The following is a 22,255-nucleotide window of genomic DNA, read 5'->3' on the forward strand; positions in this document are numbered from 1 at the left end:
AGGAAAAAATGAAAAATTTTGTTGACATTGCCCAGGGAAGTATCTCCTCTGTAATGCATCCAAATAAAAAGCTAAGAATCTTCTCTTGGTAGTTTAGCCAAGTATTCAAAGATCATATATATATACATACATATATATACATACATATATATATATGTATATATATGTATGTATATATGTGCCAAGTATTCAAAGATCATATCAACTCAATATTGGTTTAAAAAATTAACTATGGAATTTAGCAATTTTGCTTAAATTGACATACTGCCAAATATAATAACTACTGATATAAAAACACTTGTCAGAGTTATAATTTCAAGCTAAACACATCATTTGATGCTTTTCATAATGTGAAACATTTATGGGAGTAATATAAGTTTCTTTGGTAAATAAACCAGCATAATAAGTTTAGGAGATTAAATTCACCAACGTCTTCACTACAAAAATAAAAACAAAAACACAAAATACAAACCTACATCTTCCTTTAAAAAATAAAATAAAATGTGTATTGATATTATACTCCACACTGGTAAAGCCAGGGAAATACATATCACTATTTTGAAAGCAAATTTATCACACCAGTCTGATCTGCTCAAGGATTCATTTCCATAATAAAAGCATAGCTTCTGATTTAGCAGTTTTATGAGAAGTCTTTTTTTTTTTTTCCTGTAAAAGTTAGCACATCTGAAGCATTAGAAGTTCAGTTTCTTTGTTTTGGGGAAGTTATGAGAATATTATGTTTAAGTAAATGTTTATTAACGTTTGTAAACCGATGAAAACAGAGCTCATTTATTTTAAGGGAATTTATAACTTAACTTATTAATATATTTTGTAGATTAATACACACAAACACAACACAATGAGAGGAAAAGGCTTTTCTCAATTACAGACACAGAAACCTTGCAGTTTATGCTTCACAACTGCAGCCAAAGGACAGAATAACATAGAAAACAAAATTGCACTAATCCCAATGTCAAAGATCTGTTCTCATTTCCAGCAGAAGCAAGACATTTTCTTGCACAAACACACAAACAAATAAAATCTAAGAAATCAAATTCTCTGTTATCTAGACTAGATCCCTATCGCTGTCTGATAGAGAGTACCTAATGGTCAAGTCATAAAACCAGCCCCCCAGTCATCCTTGCCACCAGTGAGCAATAGCTTAGGCAACATAGGAAAATAAGAACTACAACCTAATTGAGCCAAGAACCAGAAGCAGAGACAAAACAAAACCCAAACCCCATAGAGTTAAGAAGAAAACACAGAAAAGGAAGGAAGGAAAGAAGGGAGACAGAGAGAAACAGAGGTAGCAAAAGCAAATTTTCATTGCCTGTGAGGATTCATCCTAGAAGTCAAGAAAAGACTTGTTTAGGCTTTACACTGACTTTCAGGGGCACCTCTTGGGTACCACATTAATTACCTATAGAAAGTAAGCCAACTGGGCATCTCAGGAGGACTTCCAAAAGCATCAAAATTAATTTTCAAAAAGCTAAAATCTATGTCTCACATGCAAACATAAAGTAAGCATGTGTTAAAGATTTATGCAACTCATTAATGATAGAACCAGTTAGAAGATAAGCTTGGTTCTCCAATCTCTATTTAAATATTTATTGGCTCATTTTCCTGCCCAAAACCTTAACTAAGCCCTTATTTTCTGTGTTTTTCTTTTTTTCAACATCTGATTGGCATGGAAAAAAGATGAAGAAAATCTTGAATATCATAGAAAGCAACATTCACAACAAATTTTCTACTCCTTTATCAAGACTTTTGACTTAAAATCCAGAGTTCTTTCTACTGTACTGTTACTATCTTTACTGATACATAATCTTTGTCTGCTAGGAGTGTGGAAAAACTTTGCAAACATGAACAGTGAACAAATAAGTAATCCAGGGTGGAAACTCAGTGGCTGCTATGGGATGACTTGGTCATTACAATTCTCAGAGCAGGCAGGTATTGAATAGGTTCTGAAAGTCAAAAGTCCTTCAGTAAGACGTATTCAATGGATATGGAGACTGGGATTTCATTTGTAGTATCTTTGGAGAGGATTGAAGTCAAGGAGAAAGTGAATTGACAAATGAAAACCAAAAAGTTGTCTTTTTGTGTTTTTCACTAGTAGTAGGTTTTATCTTTTTCCAGAAGAACAATTGAATATAAAATATTTCCTGGAGATCTATATTATCTACATCTTGTTTTTATTATAAAAGCTCCAGATATGAGTGGTAAATTAACCCATATGCCCTTTATCCCCAAAGTGGAATAATTTTGTATATTAGCTGTAAGGCAATACAAGAAAAACATTCTTTGAATCTTGAGCAAAAATAAGAAAGAAAAAGAGAGATGAGGGAGGGGGTGGGGAGAGATACAGAGATGAAACTGGCTTGTCTGCAAAACTTTAAAAAACAAAAGAAACCATCTTCTAAATAAATAGCTTAATACCAAGCAAAGTATGAATCAGATTTCTTAGCAGATTTCTAAGTCCAACGTGTAGAAGGTAATGTTGGAACCTTGGAAGAACTTGTGTGTGAATATCGATCCTTTGATGGGTTGGATCAAGGTAAACAAGAGATGTTTAAGTTGAGTAAGTGAGAGTGAGTGCTTGTACAAAATAGTTGCTGATGTGGGAGCCTTCCTTTTGTTGCTCCTACCTTTACCAGAGAAAGAAAATATGGTTGTGGATAAGTCCCTAATGGGACGACCCGCTGTAAAGCTACTCTGGAAAAATACAGAACTGCTCTTTACATGAAAAGTTAATAGCAAGTAGGGTAGAAATTTCTCACTCGAGCAAAATGCCTGAGAATATAAAACAGATAGGACCTGGCAGTTCCTCCCATTAAAAGATTGTAAGTTTAAGTTTAGATTTCATATTTCTGTCATTCTTCCAAGTCCAAATTTGTCCTTCTAGCTATTTTATTTTTATTTCACATTCGTTGTATCGCTAATTCCCAGTGGCTGTTGACTGTGGCCCGTAATCAACAGATATACTCACTAAGACTTACGGAGAATTTTTAAACACAGCTGTCCTGTGGCCTCAGGAGATTCTAATTCAATAGACCTAGAACAGGAAATTGGCATCTATTTTAAACCATTCTTTGGAATTTCTGATGATCAACAGGTTTAGGGACCATTACCTAAGAACGTTGGGAACAGAATTAAGGATATAGGTTAGTCTGTTTTCTTGGAACGTGCATTCCAGAAGATTGCAGAGATGAGTTTTAGAGGCAGGGAAGCAATGGGAAGTTGGATCAAGAGAAAGGAGGTGTGCTAAATTTGGGGTATGAGTGTAAAGAAAAATTGTAAATCCCCTGAGAAGCTTATATTTTGGACAATAATGAAGGTAGCAGAGAGATCTTTCAGTTAACCTCAAGATAGCCAAGATCAAAAGTCTGAATATCTCCCTCAGCCTCTTAGGACACAGCTGCAGTCCTGTAGGACAAGCTGGATGTGGTGATGGCTGCAGAATTTCCTTCTCTTCCTCCAGGGGGAGGGACAGCAGACACACTGTATGTATGCTCAATGCAGTGCACATATTCCCTGGCCATCAGGTCATGGTCACTTATCAAATGATATCTGATAAAACATTCTGTCCTACCTGCAAACAGTACCTTTCTGAAAAACAAGGTCAAGTTTGGAAAAAAAATATTTTTAAATAGGGCATAATTTGTTTTAACTTTTACCATCTTGTAATTCAGGACTTGATCAACCTTAATTGAATTTTCTCCATAAGAGAATGTGAGAAACTAAAAAGTGAGATAAGAGTTACTGCAGTGGGAATATAGACATTAACTAAGAAAACAAGACCTTCTCACTTATTGCAGTGGGTTGAATTGTGCCCCCTCCCACTGCCCTCACAAAGATATGTCTATGCTCTATTTCCTGGAACCTATGGATATGACTTTATTTGGTAAATTTGGTAAAAGGGTCTTTGCAAATATAATTGAGCTGAAGATCTTGACATGAGATCATCTTGGACTATCTGGGTGGACTGTAATCCAATGGCAAGTTTCTTTGGGGGGGGGTTATTTATTTATTTTGAGAGAGAGAGAACCTGGGTGACCAAGAGTGCATGTGTGTGGGAGGAGCGGAGAGAGTGGGAAAGAAAAATCCCAAGCAGGATCTGCCCTGTCAGCGCAGAGCCCGAATTGAGGCTTGATCCCAGGAACCATGAGATAATGACCCGAGCCAAGATCAAAAGTCGTATGCTTAACTGACTAAGCCACCCAGGCACCTCCAATGGCAAGTGTCTTTAGAAGAGAAACACAGAAAAGACAACACAGGCAGAAACTGGAGTGATGTGGCCACAAGCCAAGGAATACCTGGAACCACAAGAAGCTAAAAGAGGAAAGAAAGGATTCTCCTCCGGAGCCTCCGCAAGGAGCACAGTCCTATCCACATCTTGATTTTGGACTTCTTGCCTTCCAAACAGGGAGAATAAATTGCAGTTGTTTTAAGCCACTCACTTTGTGGTCCTTTGTTACAACAGCCCCAGGAAACTATATACCCAGGAAACTCTTTCATAACAAGGGAAGAGATAGTCTTGTGTCACCAATGTTTTGTGCAACACGTATGTGATAAAGAGGGAAGAAGAGATGAGGCCTATGAAGAGGTACACAAAGGTCTCTAATTCTTAATAGTATCAGGTGGTCAGAACGATGGTGGAGGGGTGCGCTTCAAGGACCATGTCTGGATGTGGGACACCAGCAGTGCGGTGGGTGTGCTTGTCCTGCAGCCAAGAAAATGGTCAACAGTGGACAAAGACAATGGCAGAGGAAGTAGAAATTGGCAGCTTCAGAGAATTTCAGTAGCCAATTGAGTGAGTAAACCTATTCTGGGTTGTTCCTTGAGAATGGAGAATTCACTGGGTTATGAACCTCCCATGATTCTTCTGGTGGGAATTCCATGACAGAGATTGTTGTTATTGAACCCCTGGTCTCAAATACCAGGTGGGTACAAGTGGTGACACCATATTTGTGCACTCAGTGCTTACTCATTAAATGGTAGGTTCCATTTTTTTCCTGAATTATCCTTGGCCAAAATCACTGTTTCACACAAAATCAAAATGCTTCCTGAAGGGATAATTGCTAGAAAAAGACAAGTGGCTTGGGAGAAGTCTACATTTTTGAATGTACATTCAAATGTACATTTTGAATCTACATTCAACCTTTCTCCTGTGTAGATTGAACAGAAAGAACATTCCTCCAAACATCATATTAGAAAAATTAAGGCTCAGTTCACACCAGATAAACACAAGAGGGTATCCTAGGCCTGATACCATCTTCAAGCTAATATTTCCTAAATATATGTTCACTGTTTATTTAGTAGAGGGAGGAACAAAGGGATTTCTGTTACTAGCTATTTTGACAGAATTTGATATCCAATTTTTAAGGAAACTCTTCCACTTATTAAATTTACTTGTATTTGCTAAAGCAGAGTCAATATGCATGGAAAAACCAAGAAGCGAACTTTGTAATGTGCTTTCTATTTTCCCTTAATTCTTTATTCTCCAGTTTACTTTCATTATTTTCAGGAGCAGACAACTCCCTGGGACACATTAATAGTTTACAATGTGCATAATTAAAAGAATCATTAAATTTTGGCAAGCCATGTTACATCCTGCATTGTTTTATTCAGAACTTCAGTCAACTAGGATTGCCAACATGAAAGATACAAAAATCTCAACAGACATAAGCAGCACTACAGAGGAATATTTTAAATGTCTGCTCCAGATAAGAGAAAAACAAATACCATATGACTTCATTTATATGTGGAATTTAAAAACAAAACAAATGAATAAAAGAACAAAAAAACCCCCAGAATCAGAAACCTATAAATATAGAGAATAAACTGATGGGTGCCAGAAGGAAGGAGAGTAGGGGGATAGGCAGAATAGGTGAAGAAGGGGTGTGGGAGATACAGGCTTCCAGGTATGGAATAAGTCACTGAGATGAAAGGTAGAATATAGGGAATACAGTCAATGATAGTGTAATAGCCTTGCATGGTGACAGATGGCAGCTACACTTGTGGTAAGCACAACATAAGGTACAGAGAAGTTGAATCACTATGTTGTACACCTGAAAATAATGTAACATTTTGTGTCAACTATACTTTAAAAAAAATGGTAGTCTGCTCCAGACTTGTCTATTTCTACTGGTTTAGAAGCAATTTGTGGTTGACCAGTTACATGAGAAGTTCTGCCTGGAAATTAGTAAAATGATGCCACATTTATTTGAGTTTTGTTTTTTATAGACAGACATCTGGGGCAATTGCCTTTCTTTCTGCCCTTGATTCTGCGTCTGGGCCTAATGCCAGTGTCTCTCTATCTGCTTTCAACAAAGACTTACACTTCCCAACAATTCAGAGCCCATGGAACATGGTCTGCTAGTCCAAATTGTCTCCATCCTCCTGGGACAGTGACTGTTCTGTGCTTTCCAGTAAGCGTAGTTCTTGACACTGTAGGTCACACAAAACATTTTCCTTCCAAACCATTGCAAATATTGCATATGGGTTAATTTGGGAATTTAGCTAATTAATATTTTCTATTAAAACTCTGAGTTTACAAAGTGCTTGTCATAAGTTATACATTCTAGTCATTATGAAAAACCTTTGAGGTAAGATTTATTATTATTATTATTTTTTCTAATGTCAAGATAATGAAACTTAAAGTGATTTGCTCAGAATCCCACACACAGTGGGTAGCTGCCCCAGGATTCTGACTTGAGTCAGTCATTCATTATTCATGCATAAATACTGTCTTTCATTAATTTTAAGATACATTTTTTTGTTTAAATTTTAACATTTCTAAAACTGGTATGATGTATTTAATTGGCACTGCTTTTGTTTCTTAAGAGTATAAGACATTATCAAAATAGAATGGTGTTCCTTACAACAGTGCTACCTTAGACAAGATGGCATAGTGTGTTTAACAAGGGCTTACCAGATGCCAGGAGTTGGTGGGGTAGAAGGGGCACTAGAAATAAAATTGTGAGCAACAATCATATTTCCCACTTTTGCAGAGTTTCTAGTGTTTTACCTGCATCATCATACCACCCAACCCTAGCCTGTTGTAAATTTCTATTTTGTCCCATGTGTTAGAAGCAATAGTCTTAACAAGATTACAAGCCACTTGAGGTGTTGTGTCTGGCAGAATTGCCTTCCTTGTATGCAACTTATGATACTTTTCCAGTGTATTTTTTCCTGATGTTTATCTTGACCTTCCACACCAAATAGAAGGAGTCCCAAGGTGGTAGAATCATTATATTGATCCATATTTTTAAAATATTGTTTCTAGAACTTGGGAAATCACAGACATCTGTATAGTTTTGCTATGCTGTAATTTGCCAATATTTAGGATCTGATTCCTCAGGAGCAGAGGAGTAGTTGATAGGTAGTCTCCCCCCTCCCCCCCAGGTGCATTGCCCTCAAACTCTCACCATCACACCGCCAAAAACAAAACAAAACTGAAACAGACTCTGTTTCTTTATAGCAGGCTTGGTATTAGCAGCTGCCACGTGATCAAATGCAGTAAGGTTCTGAAAAACAGTGCAGCTGAGAAACCTGAGCTCCAGCCTGGCCTTCTTGCCAGCCAGCCATCAGCCTCTGAACCTCCATTTACTTGTCTCTAAGATGAATGTATTAGCATGAATGATCTCCAAGTCCCTCCTGGCTTTAGCAGTAGGAGGAGTGGAGGCCAGAGAGGGCTTGATTTTATTTTTCCACTATGTGCTTTCAATTAAGGGTTACCATTCAGCGATGCTGGTGGCTAATTACAGGCACGTGACAACAGTTGGATAGGAACTGGCTCTGGAAGATCCCACATCGGCGGAAGTAGTCATGGCTCTCACAATAATTTATTAATCATTGTAGTAGCATGGCACAGAGAAGGCTGGTGACTAAACACTTCGGTGATCCCCTGTATCCTGATGAAAGAAAGTACTGGAAAACCAGGAAGGATTATGGTGGACAGACAGATCTACTACAGAGATCTGGGCACTGTTTTGTGCCTGTATTCCTACCCAGGCCATGTCTCATGGCCACGTAAGTGACTCATAGGAACAAGCATCCAGTATCATCCCAGGGATCTCAGGGGAAATCACTTCCAGTAATCAGAATTGAAATTCAGGCTTGCAATTTTACTGCTTTCTTTTTATTTTAATTCTTTTTTTTTTCTTTTTTAATTTATTTTATTTTATTTCTTTCTTTTTATTTATTTTCAAGTTACTTAACATACAGTGTAGTCTTGGCTTCAGGAGTGGAACCCAGTGGTTCATCTCTTACATATGACACCCAGTGCTCATCTCTGCAAGTGCCCGTCACCCAGTTAGCCCTCCCTCCATCCACCTCCCCTCCAGCAACCCTCAGTTTGTTCTCTGTATTTAAGTCTTTTATGGTTTGCCTCCATCTCTCTTTTTTCTTATTTTTCCTTCCCTTCCCCTGTGTTCATCTATTGAGTTTCTCAAATTCCACATACGAGTGAAATCATATGATATCTGTCCTTCTGATTGACTTATTTTGCTTAGCATAATGCCCTCGAGTTCCATCCATGTTGTTACAATGTCAAGATTTAATTCTTTTTCATCACCAACTAGTATTCCACTGTGTATATACACCACATATTCTTTATCCATTCATCAGCTGATGGACATTTGGGCTCTAAAAAAAATAATCCAGTGAAGAAATGAGCAGAAGGCATGAATAGAGACTTTTACAAAGAAGACATCCAGATGGCTAACATGTGAAAAGATGATCAACATCACTCATCATCAGGGAAATACAAATCAAAACCACGATGAGAAACCACCTCACACCTGTCATAAGGGCGAAAGCTAATAACTCAGTAAATAACAGATGCTGGCAAGGATGTGGAGAGAGGGGAACACTTTTGCACTGTTGGTAGAAATGCAAACTGGTGCAGGCAGCCACTCTGGAAAACAGTATGGAGATTCCACAAAAAATTAAAAATAGAACTACCCTACAACCCAGTAATTGCACTACTAGGAATTTATCCAAAGGATACAAAAATGCTGATTTGAAGGGGGCACATTCACCCCAACATTTATAGCAGTGCTATCAACAATAGCCAAATTATGGAATTCTTTTTTTTAACTTTATTTTTTATTTAGAGAGAGAGAGTATAAGTGGGGTAGGGGAGAGGAGGAGAGAGAATCCCAAGCAGGTTCCTCATTGCCAGTGCAAGCCCCAGTGTGGAACTCGAACTCATGAACCATGAGATTATGACCTGAGCCCAGGTCAGACGCTTAACAGACTAAGCCACCCAGGCGCCCAGCCCAATGCTACATTTTAAGAATGTGGTGATCTGACTTGCCCAAGGTTGGTTAATTCTTGAACCTGTGATCCTCTGCAATCTGTTCTGTTCTGTCTCCTCCCACCAGCCCACCTCCCAGAACTCACGACTGTGTGAAGTGACGACGTGCAGATTTCTGGAATCACACAAGCCTCCCCAGGATGTACACTCAGCCGTGTGTGAGGTGCTGAGCTAGGAGACAGCGAGTTTGCCCACGATATTTCTCAGGGGCAGACTCAGGAAAGGGAGGTGGAAAATGTGGCACATTATGGAGAAAACATTTTACTCAGTAGAAATACAAAGTTAGAACATCCCCTAAGACTTCCATTCCATATGTTTTTTGTTGTTTGTTTGTTTGTTTTGTTTTGTTTTGTTTTTTTATCTTCTCAAATTAGAAGGAAGGGCTCCTGAATGGCGCAGTGGGTTAAGCGCCTGACTCTTGATCCTGGCTCAGGTCATGATCTCCCAGTTCCTGAGTTCAAGCCTGGCATCGGGCTCTGCACTGATGGCTGAGCCTGCTTGGGATTCTGTTTCTCCTTCTCTCTGTCCCTCCTCCACTTGTACTCTCTCTTTCTCTCTCAAAATAAATAAATCAACCTAAAAACATTTTTAAGAAAGAAGGAAAGGTGACTATGTTGCAAAGGAAAGCAGGGCAAACACACATCAGAAACCCGGGGTGCGGTACCAGTTCCTTCAGCGACTGCTGAGCGCTACAGAGGAGTGGGGACTGCCATACAGTTTGGAGGGAGATTGGAGAGCCACTGTGCGCGGCCTGCCACAGACATGCAGACACACGTCTCTAGTGGGTCTCCCTGTAGCGTGTGGTAATGTGTGGATTTCTTTTCTTTACCCTCTGTCTCTATGTCTATATATATTTGGGCTTTTTTGACAAAGAAAACATATAACAATTTGAGCTCAATCACGTATTGGTAGCTCCAAGCACCTGTTTCCTTACCCCTTTCAAACAGGAATAATAGCGTATACTTTCAGAAATATTGGCATAATTGAAGGAGATGATACCATGTGCTTTGTGCACTGTAGTTGCTCAATAAACAGAGTTTCATTCCTCTGACCTTGCAGAATTTATTTATTTTTGTGGCTTTCATCTCATCACATAAAAGGGAATGATGATAATAAGAAGCCATAAAGCAGTCAACATTGAATATGATAAAATATGTGAAAATGCTATGGAAATGAAAGGCAATACTGTGGGATAGCAATTCTGAATACAATGGTATAAAAATTATATACAACCACTGAAATTACAATGTGGTGCTATATAAATTGACATAAAGTCATGCCTACTCCACAAAAAGGTATAACTATCTATGCACCAGAATGGCTAAATTTTTTTTAAATGATAATACCAAATGCTGACAAATGTATAGAGAAATTGGATCACTCACACTGCTGGCGGGAAAGTAAAATGCTACAGCTACTCTGGAAAACAGTTTGGCAGTTCCATACAAAACTAAATATGCAATTACCATATGAACCAGTAATTAGACTCTAAGGCATTTATCCCAGGGAAATTAAAACTTCTATTTACACAAAAATCTGCACATGAATATTCCAGAAGCTTTATTCATAATAGCCAAACACAGGAAAAACCCATGTCTTCAGTGGGTGAATGGTCAAACTGTGGACATTGGTACCATGAACTACCACTTAGCACTAAAAAGGAAGGAGGTGATTGATATAGGCAACAACTTGGTAGCATTTTAGGTTGAGCGAATATATACTGTGTGGTTCTATTCATTAAGCATTGTTGAAATGACAAAGCCACCGAAGTGGAGAACATGTTACAGATTGACAGAGTCAGAGATTGGAGAAGAGGTGAGGGAGGTGGGTGTGGTTATAAAAAGGCAACATGAGGGATTCTTGTGTTGCAACTGTTTTGTACTTTGTAGTGATGGGTACATGAACCTGTGCATGTAGCTACATGCTGCGTTTACCTAGACATACACGCACGCACACACACACACACACACACAGGACCACAAGTAAAACAGTGAACATCTGGATAAAATCAGTAGATTGCATCAATGTCAATACCCTGATTGTGATGTTGTACTACAGTTTTCCAAGATGTTACCATGGGGAAGCCTGCGAAAGGTACATGGAGTCACTCTGTATTAGTTATTACAAGTGAATGTGAAACAAACATGATCATAAAGGAAGTTTAATTTAAAAAGAATGCCTACATTATTTACTATATGAAAGGGAGCCTGCTTTTTGAAAACACGTATAAGGAAAGCTGGAAGAATACACTGTTAGTCAGGGTTCGGTTGCACATAATAGAATCCACTCTAGCCATTTAGGCTCAGAGGAATTTAACACAGGGAAATAAGCACTTACAAAGTCATTGCAAAGGGTTGTGAGCTCTAGTAATGACTCTCCAAACTCCACTGTAGAACCGGCCCTCCAGGAAGCTGTCACAATCAGAGGTCTTGCTGGCTCAAAACCCAGTACTACGGCTGCTATCACGCCTACAACACGGGTGCTCTGTGCCCCGCATGGACTGAACGCAACACGGGCCCTGTGCCATTGCCTTTACTGAATGCCTTTACTTATGCTGTTGTCGGGAGAAACTGCAGATGCATCAGAAACTCCAGCTTGATCTCATTTCCACCTTCCAGACCTCGCACTCTGCTTTGGCTTGGGGGCAGGTGGATTGCATGGGAAACCTGAGGTTTAAGGGAGTCTGAGAAATATGCAACTTACATTTCCATCTTCTAAAATGAAGTAAAACTACCTACAGGAATTTGAATAGAGCTTAGGGAGCCATCTGCAGTACGGGCCACAGATATGTATCGAAATTTCTAATGCATCTCTATGTCAGGTGATAGATAACATGTTTGTGTTTTGTTTTTTAATTCCTTTCTCTATGTGTGTTTTTTTTAACCAAGAAAATATATGACAATATTAATAACATCAGAAAGCTATTCCACTTTTGAAAAGCCAAACCAAACAAGTATTGAATGAACAAGTTTGGGGGATAGAGGTGGGGCCACAGGGACTGGATCAGATCATTTTTTAAAAATTTTTTAATGTTTATTTATTTCTGAGAGACAGAGAGAGACAGAGCATGAGCAGGGGAGGGGCAGAGAGAGAGAGAAGGAGACCCAGAATCCAAAGCATGCTCCAGGCTCTGAGCTGTCAGCACAGAACCCGAGGCGGGGCTCGAACTCACAAGTGGTGAGCTCATGACATGAGCAAAAGTTGGATGCTTAACGGACTGAGCCACCCAGGCACCCCTAGATCGTTTTTAAAGTACCTTTGGAAAAAAAAAAAAAAAGTACCTTTGGAGTGCAAGAGCCTAATTTTTCATGATAAATGGCCATCCCTGTCCAGAAAACTTTAGGTTCAGGGTTGAAAACTGGAACGTCTACAATTAAAAGTAATGTAAATGAGTGAAACTAGCCAAATAAGACAATATAAAATGGTGATGACTATGACAAATATTCCATGTCTGAAGTGGAAAGTCACTATTTTGCTCCAGCTGATTATTGTTATGTGGAAATTCAGGCCCAGGCCTATCCAACTTCTGGTTTGTTTTTAATTAAAAAAAAAAAAAATATTTATTTTTGAGAGAGAGACAGAACATGAGCGAAGGAGGGGCAGAGAGAGGGAGACCCAGAATCCAAAGCAGGCTCCAGGCTCTGAGCCGTCAGCACAGGACCCAAAGTGGGGCTTGAACCATGAACAGTGAGATCATGCCCTGAGCTGAAGTCAGATGCTTAACTGACTGAGCCACCCAGGTACCCCAAAGTTCATGTCATTTTTAAAAATATCTTCTCCTGGGGCACCCGGGTAGCTCAGTCGTTTAAGTGTCTGGCTTGATTTTGGCTCAGGCCATGATCTCATGGTTCATGGATTCGAGCCCCACGTCCAGCTCTATGCTGACAGTGTGGGGCCCACTAGGGATTCTCTCTCTCTCTCTCTCTCTCTCTCTCTCTCTCTCTCTCTCTCTGTGTTTCCCTATCTCTGTGCTCCTACCCTGCTCACTCTCTGTCTCTCTCTCTCAAAATAAATAAACAAAAATTAGAAAAGAATAAAAATAACTTCTCCTTATCCACGGAATATATTGCGGCAATTTCCTACCTTTCTACAAACTTAAATCAAACCTTAACTTTACTAAAGGCTGGGCGCTGGAAGTTTCCTACATAAACTGCTAACCTAGCTTATTCTATATCGCCCAACTAAAGCATGCCAGCTCTTAGAGGGCACTGTGTACTTGACTGCAGTGGGAGAAATCTCATAAACTTGTAACATAAAGTCATTTAATGATGGTCACACAGCTGTGTTTTGGAGAATAGCTTTGCTTAGGTTGGGAAATTATCCCAACATTTCTAAGAAAAAAAAAAAAAAGTACTGTGTTCTTGTTGTGAACCAGGTACAAGGCCAAGTGCAAAGACATGCAACTGGGTCAAACACCCTTGTGCTCATAGAAAGCTCCTTCTAGTGGGAGGACAGCTATATTAAGAAACAGGTTCAGGAGTGTGATCAAGTGCTATACCTGCATTGTCCCTAATGAAGTTTTTTTTTTTTTTTTTAAGAGAACTTTGTCTTTGTTTATTTGCTCAATTGAAAAACTTCACGTAAATAAGTAATGAGGGTGCTGATATTTTTTGAAACATGGGACCTCCTGGATCTGTGTAGGGCACAGAAAAGTATGGGCTATTCAGAGAGAATAAGCAGAATCACAATGTATTGGATCTCATCCACAGGTAAGTCACACTCAACTACCAATCCAGTAATAAAGACTGACATCTATCCAGTTCTTGCTCAGTGTCAGCCTTTGCAAAGCCTTGACCTATTTTAACTCCCTTGAATCTCACAAGGGTAGGCAGTATTAATTCTTCCTCATTCTACAGGTGAGAAACTGGAGCACAGAGAGGGGAGGTACTTAGTCTAAGGACACACAGAAAACAGGCATAGAACCAGCACCTGGGTACTGTGAGCTTGGCTGCAATCGCCCTGAACTCTCATGCTACCTACCTCTTCCTGAGATCTTCAGTGGTTGGAGGTCTTCTAACTCCTCTTAAGAACGATTTCTGGCTTTCTTTTCAAAACTAATCCATTAACCTTTCAGAAATAATTTTGGATTTCTTCACACATAACCTCTTGAGGTGATGAGAATAATATTGAGTGTCTAACCTGGGACACTTTTGAGAATAAAAGGGCAACACTATTAATAATTAAGCCAGGACGACAGGTGAGACCAAGATTGTTTCAAAGAAGCCAAGATGAAGAGTTACCTCAACATAAACATTTGCCCCCAGAGAGAAACAGCAGAATTCATGCCATGCCACATTAATAGTGTGAAATCCTGAAAACATGTCAGACTATTACAGAGCTAGTAGAAGAAATCAAGGAATCCATTCCATAGAATGGAATGCTTCAAAGTCTTTCCATTTCTTTAAAGATATTTGAAACTTCTTAGTATGTCACAAAAGGTCCCTCATTATCTGCCTCCTTTCCCACCCCATCTCCAAATTCTTTCTTCCTCCTCGATCCCTTATTCCAGTTATGTTGTATTATGTTTAAATGTTCCATTCTTTCTACTTCTATGTCTTGTACATGCCATTGCCTTTTCTTAGAATGTCATTTACCTTGCTGTCCAAGTGGCAAACTCTTACACACCTTTGAGAAACCAACTCAGAGCTGACCTATTTTCTTTTCTTTCACTAGATAGAATCTTGCATAAAAGCCTGGATCCAAGTTATACAAATAATATGCAGTAGAGTCAAGAGGTTTACTTGGATTTAACTGACTTCAAAGTCAGGTGACCTGGCTCTCAAAGGATTAGGAAGAAGGAAGTTTTTCAGGCAGGAAAGTTGGGGAAGGAAGGAACAAAATCCAGGCCAAGGGAACAGGATATAAAAAGGTAGGGAATTCAGGGGTGTTTGGGTGGCTCAGTTGGTTGGGCATCCAACTTCAGCTCAGGTCATGATCTCGCAGTTTGTGGGTTCGAGCCCCGCATTGGACTCTATGCTGACAGCTCAGAGCCTGGAGCCCGTTTTAGATTCTGTGTCTCCTCTCTCTCTGCCTCTCCCCTGCTCATGCTCTGTCTTTCTCTCTTTCTCAAAAATAAATAAACATTAAATTAAAAAAAAAAAAGAGGTAGGAAATTCAGGAACACTGTGATAGAAAAAGGACAGGAAACCCAGAGAAGCAGAAGATGGGGCTGGCAAGGAGGAGGGGGCCAGGTTATGTAGGGCCTTGCAAGCTGTGCTAACCCACCTCACCAGAGTAGTAGACTGACCCACACACTCTGCCAAAGGCGATCCTACTCTAGACTGTTACAAAGATGTTGTTTCTCAACTGAATTCCTAAGAATTTCAGGTCACTCCAGAGATGGAACTATCCATCTCTCTTGTACACCATAAAAAAGAAAATAGTCTCTCCATCTCCATTATTGCTTTGATTAGAAAAATGTTATTAACCTTTCAAAAACTTACCATTTTGTTTTCTTGGAGTTTGGTTAAGGTCCTGCACTTATCTTGAAAATGCTAGTTTCTGCACTTTTTTTAATTGAAGGGCTTTAGGGCAAATTCAATTAAGTTGTGGTATATGAACTGAAACTTGCAATATATTAAAAATATTCCACTGCACAGTTCACCAATTACCCAATTTCTAATTTGAGTCCCATCGTCATTCCAAATTTGCGCTAAAACTCAGAAGTTATACTCAGAAGCAATGACTGAGGGCTTCAGCAATTACAAATATATCCCAAATGCACTTGGGCTTACTTAAAGACAATCTGTCTAAAATAATTCCAATCCCCACTTTAACTTAGAGAATCACAAGGCTCCGAGGGGCCTCAGATGTTCTTTCAAACTCTTCCTCTTATAGATGAGGAAACTGAGGCTTAAAGAGGATGAATCATTCAACAAAGATAACAGAGCTAAGGATGGAAATGGATCCTGAGCATTTAACTCACTCTCTAGGTTTGGTTGGCTTTCTACATCTGTTACGGGGTGACATTCACTTTCTAGAGAACCTATAATAAGGGTCCTAGTGTTTTAGGGTGGTGGCGCAGTGAAGGAGAGACAATCAGGGAGCGAGTTGTCACAGCCCTAATCTGAGCGTGGTTCTCTATCCCCAGCTCCTTACAAACTACACTATCTCTGTCATAGGGTTCATATCTTATTATTGCCAGCCAGAGCAGGATCCAGGCCCCTCCCATGCAACATGCTCCCAGAGTGCCTCTGGAACTATCTCCCCACAATGGCCAGCCCAGGAGGATGGAATCTGAAGAGAGGAAGGGGGTGAAGCAGGTATGAGCTCTAGATCTGTATTTAAGTCACCATGTACTGGCAACACCAAAATGCAATTCAAGGCTAAATTGGAATTATCTATTAGCAATTGTTTTTCATTAACCACTGTTGTCTGCCTCTTGTTAGCAGAGCCAAAGCTGAGCTGGTGAACAGCTGCTCCATATCTCCACACAATTGTTAGGGCAAATGTCCATAAATTATTATGCAAATTTGCTGACTGTGACTATGTTGATATAATGGTTCTCAATTGAATGTATTAAATGCCATGTGTCAGGAAATTTTAGGCAGGTGTATCCATACCTCATCCAGAAGAATGTCTTGCAGGAATTACTAGGAAGAACTCATAATATGGAGGGCAGTAGTAAATTTTCCTCTGTTTAATAAATATTATTGCAGTTATATATTTTTAATTTAGATAAAATGTTGAGAAAGAGAATACAACACTAGTAATCCCATCATTTGACACAACTATTCCATTTCTGTCATCTGCTTTCCAGGCTTGAATATTATGCTTGAAAAATTAAAAACCATCATGAATTTGCTCTTCAAGTTTGTTTTGTAAAACTTAATACATAAAGAGCATTTGTGCTAATTTCTAGATTTTACTTATTAGTTTTAAATAACTCTAATATTCTATCGATATAATGTAATATAATTTAATGTAATAATTTTTCTCTTTTAACTTTGTCACTATTATAAATTGCTGCCATAAGCATATATATGAATTTTCTTGTTTGTGTACAATTGTTTCCTTAGGAAACATTTTCATGTTTGGACTAGAGATATGAACATGTTTTTAGCACTTCCTGTACATTATCATATTGATTTCCAAAAGGGATATACTATTTTGCAAGACCACCCACACTCTCTGTGTTTACCAGTTTTTCAAGAACCTCACCGTCTTGTCTGTTATTTATTTATTTAAAAAATGTTGCTAATTTGCCAAACCCTAAAATGTACTTAGGATGCTATATGGCATTTATTTCATCAACTGATTGATTGATTGAGCTAGTCAGATAAGAGTAATTTATCAAATGACTGGCTTGCTAGAAGCTGGAGAAAGAAAGACAGGTGAAGTCCTGTGCCCTAAAGAGACCTCAGCATGTAAGTTAGTGGCATAGCACAGCATTTATAACAGCGTTTTAAGAATAATGGTACAGGTACACACAGGACACTGTGAGAACGTGGGGAGAGACATAACTTGAGTCAGAGGTATAAAAAAGGATTTCAGAATTGAAGAGATGAATAGGGGACATGGAATTCAGGAAAAGAACCCCAGAGAATCATGGGCAAAGTCCTGGATGGGGGCTTGAGAGGGAACATCAGCTTGGAAGAGCTATGGATCCAGCTGGAGAGATCTACAGAACCATGGCATCATATGCCCACAGCATGGGTTGTTTGGAATTAAGTGGTGAGAGAAACAACAGGCATATTAGTTAGCGCTATTTTGGTTTCAACTGCCATAAATGTCAGGTAGAAATAACTTAAGCAAGAAGGAGGAGGTGGAGAAGAAGGAAGAGAATTATTTGTCATAAAGAACTGTGGTATCTCAGCAAGCCTAAGGACAGCAATATATCCAGTCTTAGAAACAACTATTATCAGAAAATTTAGACCCTGAAAAAGATTTCTCCCCTCTCTCCTCTCTGTTTCTCTCTGGACCTCTCTCTCTCCCATTCTCTCTCTCTCTCTCTGTCTCTCTCTCTCTCTCTCTCTCTCTCTCTCTCTCTCTCTCCTCTCTCCTTACCAACATTCTTGCTTTTTCAGTTCATATGGCAGGAAATTCAACCTCCAGCAGTTTTACAGCATACAGTTTAGACATTTAAACAGAGACTGACATCCTCTCTTGATTCTAGTTTGAAAGTTCACAGGGAAGTCCTCTGACTGCTCTGCTTGAATCAGAGACCATGTCTGAAACAGTTTACTGAGGCTATGAATGCAGGGCATCAGGGCTCTATATGAACATGAAGGGGTAAGTGAGTAGTGAGATGCTAGGAAAAAACAAAACAAAACAAAACAAAGAGTTGTCCATCATTACTAAAGAGAAAGTCTAAGGTACCATCATTAATAACATTGAATGATATGCCAAGGACTTTCAATTTTCTATAGGCAATACAACCTTATTAATTGGTCAAAGTTTGTATCTCCTACTCATATATTTCTCTACTCTTTTGTTTGTTCTGGAGGATTTGATTTGCATGGTCCACTCTTGGGGAGCTGGTGGAGAAGAATGAGGGAGTGGAGTACTTCCTAAGTCTTCAGTGTTGGCACAGCAAGATGTAGATAAACTATTGCATTGTAATTGGACCATGCCTTGACCTTGATGTTGAAAAAGACACTGTGGGGTCCACATGCCTTAGCCTCTGACCACACAGTCTGATTGAAAGACCTACCCAAGTTGGACCAGAGTCATTCCAAGGGGGTTGTTATAACTTCTGTTCTTTTGGGCTTGTCTCAGCCTCTCTCTTGATCTGAAACAAAGTTGACCCCTTCCTCTTTCTCTAATCCCAGCCTTTTTTAGTGCTTTCCAAATAAGTGTAAACCATAAAGCCAATTTGCATTAATTGGTGGTTAAAAAATGAGAAAAGAAAAAAATCTAAGGAAATTTTGGGCTGGAGTTTGAAATAAACATTTCTTCTCCTTCCTATTTCTTCTCCTTCCTTTTCTCCGCCTCCTCCTCCCCCTCTACCTTCTTCTTCTTCTCCTTCTCCTCCTCCTCCTGCCCCTCCACCTTCTTCTTCTCCTTCTTCTCCTTCTCCTCCTCCTCCTCCTCCTTCTTCTTCTTCTTCTTCCTCTCCTTCTTCTCCTTCTCCTTCTTCTTCTCCTTCCTTCCTTCCTTCCTTCCTTCCTTCCTTCCTTCCTTCCTTCCTCTTCCTGTTCTTCTATGTTAGGATGATCACTCTGGCAGCTGCAGAGAATGGATTACTGCAGATTGAGGTTACAGGCAGCAATACCAGTTAGGAAGATTGTTCTATTAATCCAAGTGAGAAATGATGAAAGTCTGAACTAAGACAGTAATCTTGAAGATGGTGATGAGGAGATAGACATTAGATATTAATAAGACTTGATAAATCATTTAGGAAGCTTTTTGCAGCAAATGATAGGAAAATAAACAGTACAAACTAGCCTCAACTATAAATAAATTCCCTTGCTGATAACATATTAAGTTCAGAAAGAGTTTAGACTTCAGAGATGCTTATCATCATTCTTACTCTGTATGTCTACTTGATTTTCTGTGCCCACTTGATTTTCTGTTGATTTTATTCTCAAGATAGTAGCAAGATGGTTATAAAAATTGTAGGTTATCCATGTATGAAATCATTCATATAGAGACTTATTCCAGAAACTTGCCCAGCAAATAAGGACAAACTTTCCTGGAAGCTCCTAATAAACTTTTCCTTCATTCTCATTATCCTGGATTGGGTCACGTGCCCATCCCTGAATCAATCAGTGGCAAGGAAAATAGGATTACCGTTAGGCCAATCAGGAACATTCCTGAAGTTGATGGGATTCATTTCCCCAAAAACACGTGGGCTGAATGTGTGTTTGTAGGGGGAAGGGGGCTGGGGTGAGAAGCTAGTAGTTAGAAATCTGAAAACAATCAGAGTTTTCTAGAAAAAAGGAGGGAAATATATATGTGTAGTAAACAACAAACATTTTTCAATGCAACTGGGTCATTGTTTTGATGTCGGGAAGTGGAGGGATCTGCCACCATGATTTGCAGATTTACTAAACTGATTAGGTAGATTTACCAGGAAAAGAAATGAAATAGGATAAACAGGTTTTGGCAGAAGATCAGTTTTGAAGGGTATGAGACACATCCATGTAAAAATATGAAGTAGGCAGCTGAACATATGAGTTTGAAGCTAAGGAGAGAGTTTGGGTGACAGATATATATTTGGAAGTTATTGGCACATGAAAGTTATACAGCACACAGGTGCATTGTGAGGTCATTGTTGGACAAGATTACCCAAGGAAGTATGCAGAGAGAGGACAGACAAAGATAAGAATTCATCCCTGGAAAAGGCCAAAGTATAAGGCTGGAATTAACTAAATTCATTTGCATATCAAAGAGGTGTTTCTTGAATTTGGATAGCTGGTGCAGTGAACAGTTCTCCAAAACTAAATGATTTCTAAGCTCCATTTGACAGTCATTATTTTTAAGGCAACATTCTCCCTCGCAACAAAATTCACTTACGCTAAAGAGTATGGAAAGGATTTTGGAGTTAGCAGCAATGAGATTTGACCTAAAGTAATAAATACTTCATAGATTGTAAAAGTGTTTAGAATCCTTTTATGACACAAATAGTCAACTATGGTTAATGGGCCAGTGGCTTCTCTTGGGATGAAGAAATCTTTGGTGAACTCGTACTTGGTGTCTTTGCTTTTAGCTGTAACAAATTAAGTTTGCCAATCTTATAAGAGGGGCTTAGCAAAAGCTCAAAGAATATTAAGGTCAAATCCAACTGAAAGTATGGGGATCTCATTCTACCAAACCCAAAATGAAAGAATAAACATGTGTATAGAGAAAAATCATCTGAGTTTGCTAGATTTCCAGGGGTATGAGGACTCTAACCCTACCCTCACCCCCTGCCCCCTCCAATAGTGCTGGGGTGAAGAAAACCTCTCTCCTCAGTGTGCATGCCCAGATGCAGGAAACAAAGCCCTGCCTACTAGCTAACCAGCCTGTGAAGAGGGCAGGAACAGCAAAACCCTTACTGAGAGAAAGTTAAGTAGTTGTCCCAACTTTAGACCTTTCTAGCTCCTTATTTAGAGGACATTTCCCAACCAGAAAAGGATCTCGTGAGCAGTGCTACTAAGCTAAAAGGAAAACATTGTTTCAATGCTAGATAGAAGCAACCAAAAGGTCAGTTCTGACAAATGCCTTAAGAAATTTAGAAAAAGTTTAAAGATGAGGACTTTCTACCTCCTTGGGTTGGAGGTAGAGGCAAGATTCAAGGAGCTCCAGGCTTTTCTTTCCACCCCTGGAGTTCTGTGTTTTGGTTGTTGATAGGCACTGAGCTGGAGGGTAGGAGAAAAGGACTGGGAAGCCCAATGTCACTACAGCTCATCTGCTCTCTGGCCATGTGACCTTGTACACCACATTTGTGTGGGTTGGGTTTCTCCATTTGGAAACTAAGTGGTGGGATGACTCGCTGAAGGAGAGTTAGTGCAAGGATGGAGCAAATCACCCATGTCCACAACCTGGCTTAACTGCCTATATGACCATGAGGGATGTTAGTTAACCTCCTTGTACTTGAAGTTCTATTCCTACCCAAGTATTTAGAGCCTCCATGCCCCCAGAATAGTGCCTGGTCCAGAGTGAACATCATGTAATGTTGGCTATTTCTAGTCCAGCTCTAATTTTGTGTAAACCTGTGACTCTAGACCCAGAATTTACCATGGCTCTTTTAGTTCGTGTCAAGATTCCTAGGAATTAAAAATTCTTCTATAGACATGGACACATCTTGGGAATGTTCCACAACCAGAAGCTCATGTTACTAAGCTCCCTGTTTATTACTCTTAAATATTTCTAAACCCTTTTAGGCAAGATTGTTTTCAAAATAAGGCAAAGAATTTCAATTAGGCTTTGCAATATCTTGTAAAACTGTGCCTGAAGGATTTATCTCCTTTGTATTAAATGTTGCTATATTAGAATTAATTACCAGAAGAGACA

Source organism: Panthera tigris, chromosome B1, assembly GCF_018350195.1.
Source record: "Panthera tigris isolate Pti1 chromosome B1, P.tigris_Pti1_mat1.1, whole genome shotgun sequence".
Taxonomy (NCBI): domain Eukaryota; kingdom Metazoa; phylum Chordata; class Mammalia; order Carnivora; family Felidae; genus Panthera; species Panthera tigris.